The following is a 24763-nucleotide window of genomic DNA, read 5'->3' as shown; positions in this document are numbered from 1 at the left end:
GCCAAAGACAGACCTTGGTTAATTCAATTTTTCTTTTCATATTCTGGGTCCAGGAGAATATGTGTTCCCATATGGCTGACAGAAATACTGCGCGTGTGCGTGTGCATGCGTGTGTGTTTAAAAGAATGCCTCTGAATCATCTGGGTGGCAGTCATCTGCTTTGACTAATCTACGATGGCATCCTGAATTAAGGAGAAATCATCCTCACTTCTCCTCTTATTTTTTGGCCACAAGACCCAGCATATTTTATAAGAAATCAGACCAGTAGTATATTTCTACCACCTTCAGCTCTTTAGCTATTTATTTAAAATACCAAGGTTCTTTTCCAAGTGCTTCTTTTATGGTAACAGGTCCAAGACTAACACAGCTAATTGAGCCAACAAACAGGAATAGAGAGGAAGAACAGAGCCTCTGTCATCCTAATTATCAAGTTAATGTGGTCGCTGGACAAACTCTCCTCTCTAAAATGAAACACCACAAGATGGAATCTGTTGTTGCAATGTGAATTTGACTAGAAGTGGCAGAGCCTGCTCCCAGACCAACTCCTGGTTGTCTTTCCAAATAACTGTGCCCCAACCAATAAATGCCTAATTGGATACAATATCAGTCAGCATTTGTTGCTCATTGTTGGTGCATAATTTAGTAGTAAAGATTTCAACTTTCACTTATCTCTACAAATTCTCAAATCTCCACAAATAAAATCAACATCAAAAGCAAGGAAAGTACCCATGTACAGTCGCACATCCTTGCATCCAAAGACCTTTTGACCCTCTTCAGCTTGTTTTCCTCTAGCTGAAATTTCATTTTCCATATCAAACATATCCCCAGACTGTGCCCATCTTGGCATTCCAAAAAATAGAAAGAGCTTTGATTGGATTATGTGTCTGCCCTATAGCCTTTCCCTTAAATCAAATGAATTGTTCCACTTGCCAATAGGAAAACTAGCTCCATTAAAGTATTTTCTAAGAACCTAGGTAAGAAATGTGAAAATTTGTTATATATTAGTCCTACAGGAGAGATGATTCCTCTATGCCACGTCGGTTTGTTATTTAACTGTTAAATCTGCCCACATCAGTAACGTTGAACTGTGCCTCTCTCAAACTAGCCAGCCTGACTCGAGGTTAAACCAATTGCTTAGGAAACATGAACCTGAAGACTGTATTTCAGGCTCCAGGAATGAAAGTGTCAGAGCTCCACAGGATGCTAAGAAAGATATAAACACAAAATTAGGAGGTATATTTCAGCCTGGTCCTCAAATGAAAAATTCTTCACAAATATGCTGCATCAGGGCTGGTTTTTTTTCAATAAATATATCTTTTGTATTTATACAGTAGAATTCAATACAATAAAATTAAAGTATATGTAAGTTTAGCCCAAAAATAAGGATACTATCCTCAAGCCAAATTATCTATAGTACATATTTTTTAAAATCAACTTGCCCTCACACTATTATAGCGTATATAGATTTTGACTCCTATAACTGCCACTTAATTGTTTTTTAAATCGAAATTAGTCCAGCCATCTTTAATGCTGCAAGAGGAACCAGTTATTAAAGGTACTAGAACTTAATATTTGCTTACAAGCAAGATCTCAGGTATGAAAATTTTTCTTTCTCTTGGGCAGGTCAGTGAGTAAAAAGATATTTATTTTTATTTCTGTTTGTTGTTGGTATGGGTGGTCATTGCCTGTCTAACTTTCCATTTAAATTTTAAAACGAATTAATCTGAAATGTAAAACAACTGTGAAATCTTATTACCAACTGAGATTATTTATTTTAAAGGTAAGACTCCAGCAGCAGAGTTCCTATACTCTATACCGAGAGGTCTGGGATACTGTGTTCATTTCTTGAAATACACTTAAAGGAGAAACATCAACTTTCTGAAGCAAATCTAGCAGGAAGTTGGGGTCATGCAGAGGGCAGATACAGTCTCAGCTAAGGAACGGTTCAAAGAATAGGAGATGTTTAAGCTACAAAAGACCCAAAGAGAACACGATAACTACCTAAAAATATGTGGGAAAAGAATGGAACCTACTCTTGTTTAACTATAAAGATCTGAACTGGAATCAATGGGTGTAAGCAATGGAGATCCACACTTGCTTCTTCCAATTTTAGTTCCTAAGCAAAGGCTAGAGGCAAGCCCATCAGAAATACTGAGTTAGGAATGATGCCCTACTCACCTGCCATAGGTTAAGGATTTAACCTGTTAAAGCTCTCCCCATCTCCCAAAACTGTTTCATTCTAGGCAAGAATTACAGCTCTAAAAGTTCAAGCCCAGGCTAAAGACAACATCAGCACATGGAAGAACCATCTATTAAAGACAAATTTATCCACACCAAGAGTGATTTTTTTTTTTTTTTTTACTTAATAAGAATGAAAGACTACCACTGCTAATAATGATATAATCTAATCGGTGCTTTCTGTGATAAGCATTTACCAATTTGGTTTTGTTTAATCCCATTCATAATTCCGTGAGGTAGGTATCATTCTCCCCATATAGAAATGAGAAAACTAAGGTTTGCAAAAGTGACTGCTCAATGTCATAGGATGAAGAAATGGCAGGTCCCAGCTCCTCACTCCAGCTGTCTGTCGCCTAAGCCTGCCTGCTTATCCAGCACACCCCCCCAGCCAGACCATGCGCACTGTAATTGCAGTTGCCCACAATTCCCAAACCATAGAAACCTCAAATCTAGAAGATAATAAATGCTTCTGAGCTGCAAAATGATCATCAGTTGACTCACAATTAATACCCTCTATAGATTATTTTGACAAAGTAACACTATCCAACTGTGCCTGCAAATGCCAACACATGCAAATCCCTGTGACTTCACAGATAAACAGCAAATGCCCTAATGAGCAAAGCAACAACTGCTCTGTGTTCATTTTTTCAGTGTGTTTCTCATTTCTGCTGGAAAATAACGTCCAGAAGGAATATGTGTTCTATTCAATGACTGAAAAAAAATAAAAGAGGAAGGTTAGCATTTACAAGTTTACATAATATAAAAAAAGAACGGCCATGAAACAGTGAGCTGTGGCTTCCTGGTGGGAAGACAATCGTATGCAGCCCATGAGTTCCTGGGCAGTTTTAATTTACTTTTAATCATTTTGGATGTCGTGCCTCAGAGGTATGAGCTAAAAAGCTCCATAGCATTTTGTGTTTTTCTTTTTGGCCCCTTTTTTTAGTTTGGCAAAAAGTAGCCCCCCCAAAAATGGGTAGAACCAGTTCAAGTATTTGCTTCTCCAGGAAACGTCCCCAGATATCCTAGCCCCATCGTCATTATTCTTTACCTTTACACCATCCACATTTTTTCCACTTGATCACTGTTATCTTTGATTGTGTCCTGTAAATACCTTTTCTCACTCATGAGACTGAGTACTTTAATCATCAGCGTTGCCAAGCACCCTCATTATTCCTTTTTCTGTGTTACTGTGGCACACTGGAGTTACCTCTCCTGTGATTTGTTACACACTGTAGGTATCTGTGCCCTTTGCTCTGTGATCTCCTTTTGCCAGAGATCCAACTTGATTCACTTTTGCATGTCCGTCAACTAGCATTGCTTAGCCCACAGTAGACCCCCATAAGGAAATTAAGTGAAAATTAGAATGGTTCGTTAACCCCCAGTGTTGGGCATATAGTGTGAACTGAATTGAATTAAATAGAATGAGAACAAACCAAAATGAACTGAATTAAGATATTATGTTGGAATAAAGTTATCCATATTATATTTATAATTTGTAGACAAGTTGATTAGCACAGCCTACCTATGATGTGTATAATTCCAGTGACTGATACTCTTAGTATTACCTATTATGTTACCTACCATAGAAAGGTCAGCAACCTTTAGGGCTAAAATTGTAGTCAGTTCTTTAAACGGAGGCCATCATGGTAGACACAGTCTAAATCACTGTATATTTAGAGAATGGCTGAGAAATGTAGAACAAACTCTGGAAGGTTGACAATATTTCTGAAAAAGCAAATGTATAAAGCAATGTAAATTGACACTGTTGATTATACAGTAGGATTCCCCAAACAAGTAGATCTGAAATTTCATTTCCAGTGCTAAGTCATATTCTTGGTCCAAGGTTTTCTGTGATCCCAGAGAGAGAGGAAGCCAAATCAGCAGTGGCCCCTCATCCCTCTCCTCTCTTGTTATCTCCAGCTTCTAAAGACCCGTCAATCATTGGGCACTGTGCACCCCACCTGGGCTAAGCCCCGAATTAGGCACTTGAGATTCAGTCAACAAGATGGTCATTGTTCCTCCACTTTTGGAGCCTACTGTCTCAAAAAGGGGACCGACAATAAACAAGTGCCAAAATAAATGATCACAAATCCTATGGGGAAAAAAATTAACAGGATGTGACAGAAATGGAAAGAGGTTTCCCTCGCCTAAAGAGCACAGATTCTGATTTAGGAGTATAGGCAATTCTTTTCTCAAAATTATATCCGTTTTCATTAAAACACGCAATTATTTATAAACTAGATAAACATTTTGTAAAAAGGTAAGTGATTGGGAAAGAGGGAAATCTCCCTCCCTATACGATCTGTGCTTAGCTAGCATAGATTTGTCTAATGAGACCAGATGACTTCAGGTTTGATAACGTTCACTTACTAGTAAAGCTTCTGGCATTTATACATTTACTTGTAGGTTTATAAATGCTGTACATTTACTACTGTGGTAGTATAAAATGGACATTATAAACTTATTTAAAAGTAGAAAAATATAAAGGATAAAGCAAAAATAAAATAAGCATTTTACAATTATTTTATTTGATTTATGATAAAAATGTTTCTCTCCCTTTAAAATAATTTCTATGTTAGTAAATATGTCTCATTTTTTAAGATATTGGTTTAACTTCATGATATAGCAATTTGCAAGTATAATGTTGGATTCCACTTATTTCAATGCTTAAAGAGAGTCACCTCTGAAAATGTGCCTCACAACTGCACAAGATTTATACTATTTAATGAAGATTAGTTTGAGATTCATAGAAAATAAGACAGGATGTCACATTGAAGTTTTTAATTTTTTAAAAATTTTAGCCAGCTTCTCCATCTGAAATAGATTATCACTCTTCCCTCTAAGCATGACTGACAGTGCTCAGCTGAAAAAGAAAGAGGTACTGGCTCTGCCATACTTACCACGTTTGCATTATCAACTTTTCTTCAAACCACAGTTGTTTTTCAGGAATCATTTTAAGCAACGTCTGATTTTGTGAGGATTAGTTTGGTTACAATTAAGTAACATAACACATAAGTCAGTTTAACTGGGCTCACACAAAGTGCAGCACGTAGAAAAATGCTGAAAACAAATAAATAGAGGGCCCCTCTGGCACTGAGCCCCACAGTGGTGCTTCCATGCCATCCTCAGGAAACCTGGAGTACTGGGAGTGAATCATGCCCAAACAGGGCACCATGGTGAATCAATTTCCAATCCTTTACTTTTAGAAGAAAAAAAATAAAGTAGAAACTCTAATATTTCTTCTGGGGAACACATAACTCCACAATAGAGAGGTTTCTAGTTTATAAGCCAAAATCTGCCAGCAGTACTATATCTCCTTTTCTTTTAGACAGTAAATATTTTAGGTTTTGCAGGCCACTTGGTCTCTTGCAACTATTCAACTCTCCTATTGTAACATAAAAGCAGCCACAGACTGTCTATAACAAATAGGCATGTCTGTGTTCTAATAAAACTTTATTTATGGACACATTAATTTTCTATAACTAAACATGTCATAAAATATTGATCTTCTTTTGATTTTTTTTCAACCTTTAAAAATGTAAAAATTTTCTTAGCTCACAGCCTACAAAAACATGCAGCAACCAGATTTGGTCCACAGGCAGTAATTTGCTGAGAGCTAATGAATAGGATTTCACAGGAGCTCAGAGGAAGGGTACTTAACCCTAATTGGGGGTGTAATGGATGCCTCCTAGAGAAAGCAAGAGCTGAGATGAGGGATTATGCAGGTCAAGGGGACAGACCCAAAAGACAATTGTGAGTATGGTTATATGAAACAGACTGGGGAGTACAGAGAAACCACCAAGAAATGAAGGTAGAGAAATAGGCAGAACCCCATAGAGGAAATTAAACCTTAGCTGAGTAGCCACTGGGGGGTTAAGTATTAATAGCAAGTTTGTGTTGGAATGGTCAGCAGTAAAAGGTACTATAACAGCAATTCCTGCTCTGAGTATGGAGTCAGCCTGACTTGGGTTAGAATCCCAGTTCTGCTGCTCACCAAGCCTATGACCTCAAAAATCATTTTCTTATCCTCTCCAAATCTCAATGCCCTCATCTGAAATGAGAAAAGATAATCCCTACCTTATTGTTTGTTATTCTCTATTATCATACCTACTTGCTTCACTTACTGCACATAGTGGCCACAGCTGGCAATCTGAATTTCATTGCCAACTTCTTGTTTGACTGATGCCTCCTCCGCACCACCCCCCCGCCCCGCCAGATTGCAGGACCATATCATCATCCATACACCAAGTGCCTAGCATGGTGCCCGACCAAAAGTAGTTAATGAATAAATGAAAAAAAAAAAAGTCAACCAGTCACAAAGCCAGTATTTTCCCACCTTGTCATTCTATAACTATCCATGCTTACTATCCATGCTTGCTTCTTGTTTCATGGGATAAATATGTTGAATCATTTATTTAAAACTTGGAACAAAGGCATTGAGAAAAATGATTAATCATTCTCTATACAACTATCTTATCCATAAGAAGTTTATTTTCTTGAGCGAGTTCTAATTACATTTCATTTTGGTACATGGCTTTTTCCTCTCCCACTGAGATGCATTTCCTTCAAGAAATTTTCTTAATCTAAATGGGCAATTTAGATGGGCACTCTAGTTTATATTACACTACACTTTAAACAAAGCAAAATCTTTCTAATGCACAATTCAGGCTAACTTTTTAACTTAAACTCAGAGATAGGATAAGTGGTCCGTCTCATGAATGATCTCCAAATGTCTGCATGCCTTTTTGTGTAAATTGCCAAAAGACCTTTATATTTTACCACCCAATATCATATCACATAAATTATAAATATATGATTTATCTATTCATTAGATTTCCAGGACTCTTGTTCCAGGGCGAACCAGCAAGCAATAAAATCCATGTTTCCATGTTAAATTTTAACTCATATTGCTCCTTGATGTTCAAGTTCATTCATTCATTCAATAAATATCTATTGAACACCTACTATGTACTAGGTACTATTAAATCTTTTTTGGGGTTATTTATGTAACATGTTTTTTAATGTGTTTACTTTCTAAATAGCTTAAATCTCAACCATCAATTTATTTGTTCTTTCTATAATATGTTTAGGTAATTATGGCCTAAATAAAAGGCCTAGCAATTCTAGTGATAGGGCAAAATATAAAAGTTCACAGAACTATTTAAATTATAAACAGCATTTTAAAAAACATTATCTTGTGTTTCTGTCATCCTTCTACTTTCCAAGAGAACATATTTGCATCCTGAAATCTAATTTCATTTACATATGACAGAGTTGCTTTTGAAAATTCAGACTTTGACTATATTGTCTTTGATATATAAACAACTTAGTTTCCCTTTCTCCCTTTTAGTTCTAGAATTCTTTAAGACTAACTATAAATTGAAAATATCCAGGATGTTAAAATTATATACAATTTACTCAACATACCCAATCTGTTATTTAGGAAAACCCGATCATTTGCTGAGGAGTACTTGTACTTAACATTCTAATACATATTTTCTCATCACTCCAATATTGAATAAAATTAAACAGGGGATAGTCCATATGAGAAAACATTTTAATCATATTTCTGAAAATGAGTTAATTCCAAGAAAACTCTGTCCAAATATGGTAAGATCCCCTGGGATTTTTAAAATTTTAATTTGGGATCACTAATTTGTTAAACCAAAAATGTAGGGAGCTAGATATTCATTCAATGCCATAAATATTCTATGAATATATATATTTTGTGCATATATTCTAGAATTACTTTATCCAAAATTCTACATTCTTAAAATTTTAGTGAAATATATGCAATATACACAAGATTTAAAGATTTCATATTCAAGTAGGCACATATTATGTAAAAATTGTTCAATTAGTTAAAAGTAAATCCAATTTAGTGTTTGTTGCCTTTCCTTTTTCATTCCCTAACAGCTTTATTCACTTGTTAATTCAAAAAGTATTTATTGTGCATCTACTATGTGCTAAGGAGGTCTAGAGGCTAAGGATGCAGCAGTGAATTAAATAGGCAAAAATTCTCCCTCATAAGGATGACATTCTAGAGGAGGAGAAAAACACTAAACAAGATGAGTAAAATATAAAGTGTGTTAGATAATAAGAGCTTAGGGGAAAAATAAATCAGGGACTGTTGATGAAAGTAGTCAGATTCTGCATATATTTTATTGGAAGAGCCCATGGGATTTCCTTCTGACTATGAAGGAGAGTGAGGAGCAGAGTATCGGTGCCCTGATTTTGTCCTGAGCAACTGGAAGAATGGAGTTACTAAACCCTGGGATGTGGAAATCTGCAATAGTTCAGCTTGAGGAAGAGTGAACAGCATGAGCTTAATTAGGGACAAATTCGGTGTATGATGCCAATTAGTACAAATGGAGATGTCTAATATGCAGTTAATCACCAAAATAATAACTTATTTCTTTTAAGTTTTGTAAACTGCCATGGAAAAGTACCTTTTTCTTCATCCCAGCCATGACAAATTTCTCCTATTTATCACTGCCAGGACATTTGAAAGCTATTGGCTAAAGTATCTTTCTCACTTATTCTTCATATTATCTAATTCTTAAAGCTCTTAACTATATAAAACACAGGCCGTGAACCGTGGAAGTTTCCCTCATCCTCAATTTGCCTTCCTTCTTTATGTCACACACCATACTTAAAATACTTGGCCCAGATTATCAAACTCAAATGTTCTTCCCTTAGAAATCTTTTCCTCGCTAACTAGAAGATGCTCGAGGCTTGATCCCTTTATGAACTCCTTCCAATCCAACCCCAGTTTACTGAAGTCTGCCTTTCTTCAGGACAAATTTAGAACCTTTCAGAAATATCACAAGTATGACCTACATTGGAGGATTTTTCTATCATTGTTATATAATCTGTAACAGATAAATGCAACTCTTAAAACTTCAAAGAAAATAGTTTATTGGAAGCAACTTATTTAGTTCTTCTTACTACCAAACAGGCTGGATGACATTGCCTATTGAGCTAGTTTACAGAAATGAATTTGCTAAAAAAATAATTGTCTTTAAAGAATCAACTGAAAAGAGGTTAGTTTAGTGGCCTCATAGATGGCTTCATTAAAAACAAGTCAGGGTCCTGATATGGCAAAGATTTTTACACTGTTGTGATCCAAGAACCACTTGTGCAAGTCAAAAGTACAATTTACTAGCCTCATTGGCTATAAAAACAAACACAACATGACCCACAGTTAGACAAATGCTTTTGATGAGACACTAACATTAAATCACAAACTCATGCCAAGAACAAAAGTATAAAGATTGGAATCCAGATCAGTAGTGATTAACCCAAGGAACAGGCTGGAATGCCCATACAGACCCAACCTAAGGACCCTACTTGGGGAAATACTAAATACCATAACTAAAAATGGTCATTAGATGAATACACAGCCCAAATTAGGAAAGTTCTTACATCAACGACTTGTATACAGAGCCTAGCAAATTTATGGAGTCATGACAGTGACTTACAAAGTCAACACAAAAAATTAGTGTATGTTTCAGAGTAAGACTTGGGTCAAAGTGTTTTTGTTTTCTGGCTTTTTTAGTTTTTTTTTTTTTTTTTTTTTTTCAAAATAGAGGTGGGGGTTGGGATTGTGTTACCCTCTAAACACTTCCATGGTTAATTTCCTCCTGAGAAAAGAAATCCATTTAATTCTAGTGTTCCTGTTATGGTTTTGACAATTTACATCTTCATTTTCAGTTGTGAGATTATGGTTTAGTAAATGGTCCTCAGACCCAATAAGCATATCAGCAGAGAATTTTTTAGCAAGTTAATCAAAATGCAAGAAAAACAATAGGGTATGCTTGAAATAATGAATCGCTTGATTACTTAATTAGTTTAGCAAGACTGCCACAAAATGAAACCCTATTGTTTGTTTTTTAAAACTTCAGTTGAAAATATTTCTGGATAATGTTTCAAGGAATGAAGAAAATTGGCCTTTTTGAAGGTTACCAAAAGGTGCCAGCTGTGTACCATTACAAGGAGTCCTCTGAGAGCCCTGAAAATACATATGGGTTTTGTTAATCATCTTAAAATCCCAAAGAGCGGTCTATGCCACACAATAATATACTAATACACTAAATCCACATAAAGCTTCCTGGTGTTTTATGCAAAGTCCTGGGTAGGCCAAGCTTTTGGATTGGTTAAGATCTTTATTTGTAGGCTCAGTAGCAAACCCCTGGAAAGCTGTGATTTCAAATAAACCGCTCTGTTGTGTCTATTGCCTCTTAATATAGTAATCATATGTATGCTTGTGTACTGAAACCTCATCGAATAGAACTCTAACTTTGATAAATATGTTTACTAAGAGGATACTAAAATTATCCAAAAGAGAATATGAAAATAATAGATATTGCTGAGGGTTCACTTACTGTGCTTAATACTTTGCATGCAGTCTCATCTGCACAAGAAGCCTGAGACAGCTATTATATATCTTGTTGAAAAGATGAGGAAACAAGCCTAAGGAAATAAATAACTTGCCAAAGATCATGCTAGAGAGTAAAAGACTTAACTAGTAATTTAACCCATGCCTTCTAACTCTACTTGAATCATATTTTCTGATTTATAAATCTAAAACCCCCTTTCTAGAAAAAAATTGACATCTTTGGAAAACTTTTTAGAATTGGCCTATTTTACTTAAAAATATTTCCTATCAAGATTAACCAAAGATTTTAACTCTACTCTTGGCATTTTTTTTCAACATTCCTTCAACCACCACACCTCACCACCACCACCAATAAAAGAGAAAATAATTGCACCTGTCATTTAGATCTGTTGAGTAAATATTAACAGCAGAAGCTAATTAACATACTATGAAAAACAGGACTCAGAGTTCAGAGAGACTCTTTGGCAAAGATGCAGTTGGAAATGTGTTCCTCGAGCACATTTATTCACATTTACACTAATCAGTCAATCAGCAAACTTCTATCACACCTCTCTGTCTATGCCTGGGGTCAAGCAAGTTCTTTCTGAAAAGTGAAGCCACCTTGTTTAGCAGGATTGGAAGAAGCTTCCCTTGCAATTCCCCAAGTCAACTTTGCAAAGGTCCTCCTTCCCTTAATCCACTACCCTCCTAGAAACACCTACTCATGACATCTTCCTTCCTGGAACCCCTGAAGGTTTCCTAGGGTTGCTTGAGGTATGGCAACCCCATATGCGGAACTCCAAAGTTAGACAGAGGATTGTAGGTGGTTTCCTGGAATACCAAGTCCACAAAAGAGCACCAATATGGAGCACTTTGTGGTCTACTGGAGTTGAAGTAGCTACTACTTTATTCAGAGCTTACCGTGTGCTAGGCGCTGTGCTAGACACTTGAAATCTTACCTCATTTAATTCCTGCGACAATTCTAGGTAATAGTATCCATCAACAAGTTGAGGATGTGGCTTAGAGACCTAAGGAAACTAAAATCCACGACTTTAGCTCCATTCCCGTAATTTCTCCTAGGATTTAGTAGTTTTCATTTCTTGAAACACTGATGATCAATGTTAACCTACATTAAGCTACAATATTACTTTTATGAATTCCCCAATTCCTACTTTAAAACACAATAGCATTAATATTTTAAAGATTAGAGACACATTTCTTTTGCTTGTCCCAAAGGAACCTATTCTGTGTTCAAAGGTAAACTGTATACCTAAACTTGGTAAAACTGTATTCGAGACTGTCTCAAGTTCCCAGTGAATCAGATAATTCTTATCAGATCTCCTTGAAAAAGATTAAAGGACCACCATGGTTACAAAGTGCAGAGCAACAAAAGCCAAGGTCCTGTTAACAGCACTTCATTGAGATGCAGGAAGCATCTCTGTGTACTTACTCCCCATCTTAGCACACGGCTTGGCAGGGGTTTTGAAGGATTTGAATTCTGAATTTCTGTTAGAATAACATCTGCCAAGAACAAGCCCTGAATGTACTACTTGTCCCTGTAGAGAAAAATGAGTAGTTTATCATGCAGCTCTTTGTCAAGATAATACTTACACCTGTTGTCAGGCTAAAGCTTTAGATACTCCTGGATGAAATTTCAGGTCCATGTGAGGGTTAGGGAGTGTGGTTGAGCTACAAATTGCTTGGAAGCAAGCTGATTTTAAGTTGCCATGACAAAGAAAATGCAGAGAATGAGCAGCTTTTACATTAATATTTTCTAGGTATTGTTATGATAGGATTGTTCAGCTGAGGGGCGCTTTTTTTTGGTACTTCTACTGACATGAACAGATAAAATAATAAACACTAATTACAGAGTATTATAATGATTTCTGGGCTTCTCCTCAGAGGGGCGTATATCTGGCTAGGTAATTACCTCTCTGACAGATAGTTTTTATGTGAGAATGGAGGATGATGAGCCTAGTTTATTGCCTGCTGATGAGACCATGGGGGAGGAAGGTCACGGGGGCATGCTTATTAAGACCATTTTAGTCAATGTGTTTTTCAGTCAGTCGTCAAGATACCCACCCCTGGTTAAAGAAATGCTGCATATAAAAATGACACAGTGATTCTCAGTCGTGGGAGTCTGTTACTTCAGGAAAGTGACTAAACGGTAAGAGACTTCTCAGGTTGAAGTGGAAGACATTTCTTGAAAATATGACGCCTGTAAATGTCCTAAACTTTATTACTAGTGTGAAAGAAAGGGCTAGTTTCTTTACTACTCTTTCATTTCCTGAAAGATTATTTTCCCTTACTAATTCAGGTTCAAGTTCCTACACAATTCCAGATAATGTTTAGGAGGTATGCTGACCTCAAGGAATTTATGTTCAGAAGTACACAAACACATGGGCTTTATGCCCTTCCCCTTACCGTAATTGAATTTGCTGAGTAAAAGGGGCAATGATTCTTTCCCCCTTGTTATTTACTGGTAGATAATAAAGAATATGTAGTAGAAAAAAAGAAAATGGGAGAATTCAGAGAGGAAAGGAAGTAAAAAAAACCTAAAGTTTTGACAAAATGTTGATAGCGTACACATACTGCCCCTCTTGAAATGATCCATGTTATTAAAATTATATCATTTCAGCAGTTACCTCTTAGTCCTGCTACGTGTATGGAGATTCGATAGTTTTTATCACTTTAAAATGATGGCAAATGACATGTGCTTCAAACACTGAGTAGAGATTCTTGGGGTTTTTATTTCAAAGAAATACAGGGGTAAGCACAATGGTAAGTATTTGTGTATCTAAATATATGTAAACATAGAAAAGGTACAATAGTAGTACAGTATTATAAGCTTATGGGACCACCACCGTAAACGCAGTCCATTGTGGTCCAAAACGTTGTTGTATTCCCCCGTCCTCCCTGACCATAGATATTTTTATTCTGTTCAGTATGGTACAATAGAAAAATAAATTTATATAGTACAGATGGCTATTCAAGATATATTTTTAAATAAAAATTTTCCTAAAAAAATCTCCTTTTGCTTTTAACTTTTATGTGCATTTTATTGTTGTCCCTTGCAGAATTACATTGTTAGACAAAACATACAGTGGAATGATCAGAATTTAATTAGGCTTATTTGTTGTTGTAACAGCTTTCAAATTCTTTCATCTTATGAAGGAGTGAATCCCTAGATTACCCACAGACACACGAAAATAAAAAACTGAACTACAGGGAGGAATTTTTACATCACACTTCTCGGTTCTTTATCATGTAAAGCACCTGCACCTTCTAAAAGATGCAAATCCCTCTTTATTATTTTGATGCGTTAACAAGATGAATTCATCTCTAGAACACTATAAAACTAAATTGTGAAAAATGGTCTCCAACTATATAATCTCTCTTTGATCATACCTATTATTTGGAAATTCTCTAGAGAAACTAGAATCTTATAGAAATATTGTGTCCTAGTTGTTTAACTAGATAATTTAGACTCCTCTAGAAAACTTAATATTGAGGGTAGGCTGAGAGGTGATCATTTTAATCTGGAATATTTTTCATAAATAATGGAAATTGATTTTAATAGAGCAAATTTTCTATATGCATATTTTCATATCTCACTGAGTGCTGAACTATACAATAAACACAGCAACTGAAAAGTTTCCAGCTCTGAAAATATCTAGCAGATTCAAGTATTGTTATTTGCTCTAGCCACTTCTTAAAACATATGCTCATTGCAATTGCTAATATAAAAGCTTTTCTGTAAAAGCCTTCATAACATTTTGTACACAAATATAAATCAAATTTTATAATTGCTCTATGCATTTATTATTAGCTATTATTAGTGCAGAAAGAGGGGTCAAAAAGCTCAAACATTCTACACAATTTCACAAGATGAATTGCAGGGAAAAAAGTGACTGAGATGGATCAACAGTGTCCTAGGGTCTTGGCAGATGCATTCCTAGAGGAGGTGGACTTCTAATTCCTGGTGAAGGGGGCCTCATTCCTGCAGGGGGCAGGCCTATTGGCGTTTCTCAAGCAGGGAAAAGCCCAATTGCTGGGCTTCATACCAGGTGGAGGAACCATAATGCCTGGAGGTGGGGTTGCTCTGCCTACAGGTGGGGGTAGAGTCCCCCATCCTGGTGGGTACTGTGCTGGGGCTTCAGCAATGGTGGCAGCAGTAGCAATGGCAGCAGCTGCTACAGTGCCTTTTCCCTGTGGGGTCATTACCTGCTGGGACAGTCCTTCAACTCCTTGGACAGGGCCTTCTAACCCAGCAGGAGCCTGGGGAATTGGTACAACATCTGGTGTTCCTCTGCCAGCTGCCCTACCAACTCCAGGGCCTCCTGAAGCTCCAGCAAGCGGTATCTGAGCAATGCAGTATCTTTGGGGTGGTCCCTCCACAGCCATGGATACAAGTTCTCCCCATGCAGCAAGACCAGATCCAAAACCTGCTTTTCTTTGAAGCACTCTGTCTGCTTCAAACTCCTTGGCTTGATCTTCCTGAACTTATCACACTCACAGAAGCTCAAATTCATATGCTCGTCAGAAGCCTTGAAGGTGTTGATGACGACTTGGTCATCTCACAGTATACATCTCATTCTACAGTCAATGTGCCACAGCATCTTGCTACTCTTGGCCATAATCATGATTGCTGTTCCATCAAATCTCACGTCCATAGTTAAAATTTCATGATCCGTGAGACCCAGGGGAAGGCTGTAAGTAAAGGCACAATGCAGGTTTCTCCTAGAAACTACACAAGCTGGTGCTGGTCAGAAACTTCATTTCGTAGATGGAACCTGGTTTTTGCTTGGAATCAGCTTCCTCGCTGTTCCTAAGCTGCTTTTGCCACCTCTTTGTATCTCAGCTAAGAATGCCGGCTCAGTTCTGACTGGAAACCATCACAGGTACTTGCTGCCTGGGAATGCCTCAGGTACCACTGAGGCTCTTGGTTGCTCAGTGAGGCTGTCCCTGTGTTTGACTTGGACTCCCACCTCTGGCACATGCTGGTCTACAGCCCATCTCAGGTGCAAGCAATCAATCCCTTGCTAGCTCCATCCTGTCACTGACCACTGCTCAGGCTAAGGTGTCAGGCATTCCTGGCAGCATGACCAGTAGCCACTCCGCTCTGTGCGGGGAAAAGTATTCCAGATTAAAATGATCACCTCTCAGCCTACCCTCAATATTAAGTTTTCTAGAGGAGTCTAAATTATCTAGTTAAACTAGGACACAATATTTCTATAAGATTCTAGTTTCTCTAGAAAATTTCCAAATAATATAAACCAAATTTATATGATTTGTATGCCAAAAAGAATCTTTAGACAACCTCTTTCATATATCAGAAACAAGACTAATTGAACAGTTTTGTATTAAAATGAACTAGGTATAAAAAAAAGAGCTTAATATTCAGCTTAACACTGGCATGTAAACTTTTTGTGAATTCAACAAAAAATATTGTCAATGGCTTTACATTCCGTTACTATATGGGTTATAGACAAAAAGCTATGGCACTGAGAAGAATGACTACTTTTGACAAACATTCTTGACACTCTAACCTGGGAGATCTGGAGCACCATACACTAAGAGCCAAAATGATCTTAATTTATAGTTACATCATTTCAAGTTTTGAATAGAAGCATATCAGCAAATAAGAACGAAAGTTGATTCCATATTGGTGGCAGATGTGAAAAAAAACATATCCTTTATTATATAATAGGTTTCATTAGCTTTTTCCTGAATTACATAGATATTCTGTTCCTAATCTGTTTATATATAGGTATTTAATACCCAAATCTTTGAATTATTGATTGTTTAGTCTTTTCTGGCAGTGGTTATTCCCACCAAGCAATTTATAATAAACAGCGAATGGGGGTGGTAGGGAGCATTTGGGTTTCAGTGTAGAACAAACTACTATCAAAAAGAACTGTCCAAACTCTATATAGATAAGGACTATATAATCAGCTATTGGTAATGAATTCTCAGTATTGTTTGCATAATTTACTTTCCATGTATTTGTGGATGTTCAATCAAGGTTTATGTATATTCATTGATTTTTCAAGTCTGATTAGCCTTTAAAAAAACATAACAAATTTTTATGCTCATTCCCCCAAAAAATGTCACCCACAATTAAAATTAAGGTCATGATACCAAAATTACTGGCGGTAGAGTGCTGGGATTTGCAATTCAAAATGGTGTCAGGACAAAATTATAAACTAGTTTTGCATACGCAGGCCATTATGGGGTTTAGAATAAATTGATGTGTTAGGCCAAAGTTACCAATTGGAGGGAGCAATCAAATGAGTATAGAAATTCAAGTACTTGTTTTTTTCAATTCAGGAAAATGTGTCATATGAGCACACTTAATAAAGGAAATAAAGCCGTTAACAGAACATGACAGCTGAGTCTTAGGTGAGAACATAAACCAAGATTCATAAATCCCCAAAGATTGTTTTTATCACTTAGTGGGGCAAAGTGGTCTATCATTAAGTGAACAAGCTAGAAAAATCCTACAGTCAAACGAAAACAAACTTTGTTATGGATACTCAGACTGACCCAAGACAGAAGGTGGTGCATGGCAACAATGGTGAATGTCACTGGCATGGTCTCTGATCCTGCTCTCATGCTTTGAACTGCTACTCTCAATCAACATTGGCTAATCCTAGGAGTTGAATTAACACTTAAATGTTATGTAATCCATTACCCTGCTATTAAATAGAATCACTTTAAACCATTCCCAAAGCATGGTACCACATCTTCCTCCAGAGAAGTTACTTATATAAATAAATTTCCAACAAAAAACTCATAAGAATTTTTTTTGTAAATAGCCATATATTTCCCCAAACATGTTTTTGGGGTTTCTTTTCTACCCTTTTATCCATTAGTTTTCTATTGCATGGACTACTTCCATGCCTATTGTGCTTTTATTAAAAACAGTAACATGGCATTCCCGGTTAATTCACTGATGTTTGGGTCTTTAAACACCTATTGTGACCATAATTTCTGTAACCTAATAATGCTTTACAAAAATTCTCAGCACCCTTTCATGAAGTTAATAGTTTCTAGACATCCTCCTGCCTAGAGCCTCATACATCCATCAGTCTGTGGTCCCCTCCACAGCACTTTCATTGTTGCCTCAGTTTCTCCCTCACCTCCTACCTCTCCTCTGCTACTATCTTGTGCACAGCTGAGTCTCTACATTTTTGTACTCTTCTCATCCTTGCTTTCTCTCCCAACATTGACCTCACATATTAAGTGAAAGGCATTCTACTGGAAGAATAACCTATTCTAGCATTTAATAAAGTCATTCTGAACACGTTTGACATAAAGATGTCTGCCCAGTCACCTGCCTGTAGGCGACAAAGGAAATGAGTTTCACATTGGAGACACACATATTATTGCAAACCACAATCATGGTTAATATCTTAATCTGTCTTTATCCTAATTTATCTCAATTTACCTCCATTTTCAGCACTTCTGCTATCTCTATCCTCTCTTGCCCACCTTATAATCTTTGAATATTGTATCAAACTGGAGTCTTTCATAAAAGAAATATTTTTGCCCATATTATATACTTTTCCTTAAGGAGACAGTAACTCTCTGAGACATTAGTGGCCCAGAAAAGAGACTGGAAATCTAGTGATAATTCATAAGTCAAGATCCGCCTCTTTTTTCTACCTTAGTTCTGTTTAACGCAGAGGGCACTAAACTGAATTCTAGTCTCAGTTCTACCATAATTAGGACCATAACCATAAGCAAGTCACTTAACTTGTCTGGGCATCAATCTTTCAATAAAAAATGTTAATCTATTTGATATTTGTGGCCCCTTTCATGTTTAAATCAATGATTCTATTTTTTTTTTCACTAAATGAGGTTTAGAACACTGGCCTATCAAATGAAGTCACTGTAAATAATAAAAATTATAGTTAAATAACTTTTCCAATATGAAGCTATTTAACTGTCAACTGTGCAGTTTTCAAATATTTCTAGCCAATCATAATCACTGCTTTCTCAGTTCTGTGGGTTTTTGAGACAGAATCTTGCTCTGTCACCCAGGCTGGAGTGCAGTGGCATCATCATAGCTCACTGAAACCTCCAACTCCTGGGCTCAAGCGATCCTCCTGCCTCAGCCTCCCAAGCAGCTGGGACTACAGGTGTGCACCACTGCACCTGGCTAGTTTTTTAAAATTTTTTACAGAGATGCAGTCTCACTATTGTCCAGGCTGGTCGTGAACTACTGGCCTCAAGTGATCCTCTTGCGTTGGCCACCCAAAGTATGGGATTACAGGCGTGAGCCATTGTGCCCAGCCTCAGTCCTTCTATTCTTTCTACAAGCATTTGATTAAAGATGATATATAAAATTTTCTTTTTATATGCATTCTATTTGGGATACCAATTAAGATTTCTTTAACTTATTTTAGCATTTGTTTATAATGCCAATATGGTCTTAAGAAATACCCAAACAATAGTTGTTAAAAGGCTAACATGTCCAGTAAGTGGTCTTGAAATTTTCTGTAATATCTAATGTATAGATCCAGACTATTCATGTTTGGCATACAAATAATTGCAGGGACTTAGAATGCTTTAATCAATACATGCAATTAAGTGAACATATTTTAACCCTTTTCTTAGGAAGTTGCATCTTTTTGGTATATGAACATTTATTTTTTAGGTAATATGTTTAATCCAAAATCTTTGCTATCTCATGAAGACCAGTTTGTCACAAACACTTAATATCATTTTGTTAAATTTAAACGGAAGAGCCTGGAATTCCTGTGCAGTTATTTTTTCTACTAATGCATTATATAAATATTTAACTTTATGTGTATTTAGCTGCAGGAAGCTATAGGTAGAGCTGGGTCAGAAAATGCCTGCAGTACCCTTGTAATATTTTTCTAGTTCCTTGCTCACCACTGTGCAACACTAGTGCCTTTATTTATGTCCTTTTTCTCTTCAACATATACACACACACTTTGTCCTGCTTCTTTCAGGGGGGATAAAAACCCTACTTGTTCAGAAAAGGATTATGTGTTCAAAAAAGTATAAATTCTGTAGTGGTGGAAGTTTCTAAGAAGGCATTTCCATATTCTACTCATAGGAAAACTTATGGAGGAAGCAGGTACTTTAAATCCCAGCTTCTAGGGCTAAGTATCTCATAAAAATTACTACACAAGGACATGATCTACATCACGCACACCATATAGGATTCCAGCACTCTTTTTCTAAGCCCGTGCCACATACCTAAATCCTGCTATTTAACAAACTCCAAAGGAACCCATCTTTGAATGCCATTAAGGATGTGTATCTACAATGCTAGAAACTCTGTTATCCCACAATGTTTAGAAAAAATATGCTTAGTGAGTAGGTTTATTCCACCTGTCCATTACTCTTCACAGGTACTCTCTATCTACTTACAAGAGAATTGTATGTAATCAGTTGGTCTCACTCACATTTACAAACCCTGACAAGAAATAAGAATGGAGTATCAGTTCTCTGAATCAAGGGACATTTTTAATAGACTAAAGAACAGCTTACTAATCAGATCTTTTAGCAACATGTCAACCATAATTTTTGTATAAAGACACTGAATCTGTATCTCATTATAAAAATTCTAACATAAGCTATCTGTACTTTTCCCAGTATCATGTCCTACCTAATAAGCCCTAAATTAAATAAGATGGCCAGTGAAACGGAGAACATTTTTCATTTATTTAAAAAAGTAATATAAGATACTAACATTTGCTAAGTGCTTGATATGAATCAGGCACCATGCTAAGTATTTTATAGACAGCAGCCCATATAATCCTTACGGTAACACTCTAAGTAGGTACTATAATATAAATTATCATTTTACAGATGAGGAAACTAAAACTTTAAGAGCTTAAATAACTTGCCCATAATTATCCATGGAGTTTGAATGCAAATGAAGTTTGTCTCCTGAATCATTATTCTATATTACACCCTAGCTGCACATTTATATGCAGGTTTCTCTCACCATAAAATGCTGCCACCTCATCTTAATGGTTGAAGAGATTCCACTCTCAGTTCTGCCACGAATAGTAGCATGTAAGTTTTAAGTATAACTCTGGAAGTATCCGAACTCCTTAAGTTGAATTCAAAGTCTTTAATATGTTTCACTCCAGTTACCTAATGTAAATCGTGTCACTAGAAGCAAAGTAATAGTCACTACTCTTAAGATCAGTCACAGTCACTAGGTAGGCCCAGCCATTAAAGCAGTTGTTTTCAATCAGGAGAGTGCATTAGAAGCTCCTGGGATGTTTGTTAAAAATGTAGGTGCCCAGGTCCACCAGTAATTCTTATTCAGTAGCTCTGAAATAGGGTCTCAAGTATCTGAATATTAGTAAGTCCTGTTTTCTGATGCAAAGTCCTAAAGAATCACTCTTTGAGAAAGACTAGCTTAAAGATATACAACAAAAATAACAAAGGACAGCAGTGGTTTTCAAAACCAACAGTAAAAGCAGCTTTCAAAAAGTTCCTTCCCAGTTCTAAAATGTATACATTTGGGAATCCCAGAATCATATTCCTTAAGATTTTTAAAAAGCTCCCTAGGAATGGAAAAACCAAATTTAATAGAGAATGACATGGTCTATAGGTTATTAACTTCAAAGCACGTATTAGGAAGATGGCCAAGAGCTAAAGTGGCTCATTTTCATTATTTTCTGAATGTGGAAAAGATGTCGCCAAGAGCAAAGAAAAGAAGACATTATCTTTTGTAATCATTGAAATAGAATCTTTAGTTGATCCCCCAACAGTTTTTAGTAGACAGTAAGAATTATACATGATTATACCACTTAACAAAGCCAGAGAAAGAAATAAATGGATTTATTTTTATTCAGAATGGCTGATTTGTTGTGATCAAAAACCAAGGAAGTTTAAAAGATCAAGGAGTACTAAGCTACACATGAGGTTTGTGAGATAATGGGTAGAACGCGAGATGTCACAACTAAAAACGAGGCCATCACTACAGTAATTTTGCAAGCTATGTAGCAAATATCAACCCATTGTTGAAAGCTCTCCAATTCATGTATATTTTAAACTCTTACTAAAAAATGTGCTATAGCCACACTATGTGAACAGCACATATCCTCAAAAACATAACGCTTTTTGAAGAATAGGCAGGTGTCGATGGCCACCTAGTATTGTTTCTCCAAAGAAATAATATTTTAGATATTGTTTTTTAAGAGTATCTCAATGACTGCCACATTTTAATCTTTTAAAAACACACATTTGAAACATCTTAAATAGGCACATTTCCATGGGAATCTACTTTGGACAACAATTTGAAAACAAACTAATAATTACAAATCATCTTCTAAAATTAAAAAGTTTTCATTTCCTAGCATACCTACAAAAACCACATCTACTTTTTGCCATTGTGAAAACCCCCATAATATTCTGAAATGAAATTTTAAAAAAACTACATAAAATAGGAAAAAGAAATAATGATATAAGTAGACTTCATAATTTCAAGTAAAACTGTCAGCTGTACAAAGATTACATAAGAACATATCCAATAATATAGATTGTTGATACACAAGTGAGATTATACACTGGTTTGCAGCAAATGAGAACAGGAAGACAAAGAATACTACTTTATTCCCTGTTTGCCCCCACATGTGGTATACAATTTACTTAATTATAAAGGACAAAGAGAAAGGGTACAGAGAGTATCCAGAGAGGTGAACCAATTTAAGCTGATAGGAAATGAAGAAAAAGACAAATGTTTATGTCTTATGACATAAAATAAAAAGATATTAATAATTCAATCATTCCAAGGCTATTTTCCAAAAAAAAAAGAAGAAAAAAAATAATTCAGTCAGCTTAATCAAGATTAATCTGGTCCAGTTAATAAAGAAAATTGAGTCTATCTATTGTAACCATGTCTGGAGAGGCAATCCTGAAAGCATTAGGCTTCTCTGTCAGCCTCCCTCCAACCTCTCCCGCACCATCCTTCCCTCTGATTTTCTCTGCCTTTTGGGAAAGGAGCTAAGACTGAGCAAATTCCACCAATATATAGCCGAGGCTAAGCACTAACATCCCTGTGCTGTTCTATTCTGGAGAGAGGAGACGAGAACTAGCTGCCACATCAATGCATACCTTGTCTTGGACTAACCTGGAAGCTATATCAGGGACTGTGTTGAAGAAGTAATATATTATTCAGCTGCAATCTACTCTAATGCTTTAGCATCTGGTCATATGTATTATTTAAAATCAGACAAATACATGAACTGTTCACATAGACCAGATAGCTCAGTGATAGCACCTGGTAAATGCTACTGGTCTGTAGCCGGGTAGGAGCAGAAATGAATACGATTTGGGATATTACCAAAGCAGTTGTTAAAATGGAAATAATATTGCTTTTACTAGGAAGGAAAAATTGAAAACAGTAAAAAAATGCAGCTAGAAAAAAAATATAGGCAGAAGCTCAAAGAGTGTGTCAAGTGTAACCTGTGTAGGCAATTGATACACACTGATAAAGATGGATTGCTACAATGATATATAAAACAGAGTCTGCGGGATGATTCAGTATCCAAATGTGAACCCATTTAAGCTCATAAAGATCTATACCAACCAGAAGTTGATGACATATAACCCACCCTTTATTCTCATGTCTCATCTTAAAGGTTGACACATTTCAAAATTCATACAGTTAAAGATGCATAACTATTGGGATAGGAATTGATCTAGTTGGCTTATTTTATGTTAAAGAAAATTTGTTTGGGCTCACATCAAAAAAATCTAACACCTAACTAGAATTCATCAAAACAGGTCACCACTGTAACATTTCAAAAAACTAGATGATGTTTTTACTCTTATAAATCACTCAAATGCTAAAACATCTAGACCATAAATTTAATCTTACCAATGACATATCTACACAATAGAGCTGTTGTGCTGTTAAATAAATTTGGTCATTGGATGGATTAGCCTGTCTACCTAAAATTACCTCCATAATTGTCCATAAAGTTTTAGTAGATGAATCTCATGAGAATCCTAATGTTTGAAAACTACTTTCAAACACCACACACATACACATAATTCTATTGTATTATTTTTAATGCCAAGATGGTTTTAAAGGACCTGATTCATATTAATAATAGGCATTAAACACATTTGTCAAATAAATGAGAGCAAAGAAAGGGAAAGAGAGAGGAAAACGGGTTGTACAAGAGACACAAATCAACCGCATCTGCAGCTCAAAGAGTCTTCTGAATGATTTAGTTGTAGATCAGTGAACTAGAGAGTTCAACATTTATTATGGACTTTGATAGTCTCAGTCTCAGTCTACTTGATTTATGAAGTAAAGGTATTTCCTCTCCTGGTCTATGTGTAGTGTATACTTTGCTCAAAGGGTATAATGAAAGGGGGAAAAGAGTATAGGAAGAGTATCAAGGATGAAAAAAATCAATTTAAACAATACACATTATATCAAAAACAACAAATTAAAAATGTCATAATACACTTAGTAAATAAGTATACACGTTTTCCTAATTTTCCAAATTAATCATTAACAGGAAATTCAGGGAGGCTTATTTTTATCATTTACAAGATAGCCCTTGACTATTTTTCTTATGGTATTATGGCTGCAAGATAATAATACTCTATCCTAAATTAGTTACTACACCTAGGAATGTAATTTTAATTGCTTAATATTTAGATATGAAGTTATCCATAACCACTTCTAAACTGAATGTTTTACTATTTTAGAAACTGAATGAGATATTATGTCAACCGTTTTATAGGGCCCAAAAAGTATGCTAATAGATTTTCACGTGAGAACAAAAAATCCTTATAAATTATGGCTGGTTATCATGTGGGACCACCCTCAATGCAGAAAGATTGATGTATTTTCTGCCCTAAATTGATACTTTCTATTTCACTTGAATACAAATTTAGGAGGATGTATTTGATAATTCTGTAGCATATTGCCAGTAAATATTAATTAGATATTAAATATTTAAGTATTAAATATTAATCCAGTCTTTTTCGACCATCTTGGTACATCAGAATCACCTTAGGATATTTTAAAAATTCAGATGTCAGGACTCCATCCTGAAAAAGGTTGAAGGTCACAAGATGCAATGATTTTTTTTTCTGAAGTTTCCCAGGTGATACTAATCTAGGACAAAACTGGAT

General features: G+C 35.9%; 1 protein-coding gene and 1 pseudogene across 3 annotated transcripts in view; one reads left to right on the top strand and one right to left on the bottom strand.

Moving 5' to 3' along the window:
- The window catches only part of SYT1 (synaptotagmin I), a 212492-nt gene that overhangs the window by 137216 nt on the left and 50513 nt on the right, over window positions 1-24763 (top strand). The gene's annotated exons all lie outside the window — the stretch shown is intronic.
- On the bottom strand, window positions 14548-15258 carry LOC105819975 (annotated as a pseudogene).

This window comes from Propithecus coquereli, unplaced genomic scaffold, assembly GCF_000956105.1.
Source record: "Propithecus coquereli isolate 6110/MARCELLA unplaced genomic scaffold, Pcoq_1.0 Scaffold50, whole genome shotgun sequence".
In the NCBI taxonomy this organism is placed as follows: domain Eukaryota; kingdom Metazoa; phylum Chordata; class Mammalia; order Primates; family Indriidae; genus Propithecus; species Propithecus coquereli.
The sequence above is the reverse complement of the archived record's forward strand: the minus strand, read 5'-3'. Positions and strand labels throughout refer to the sequence as shown.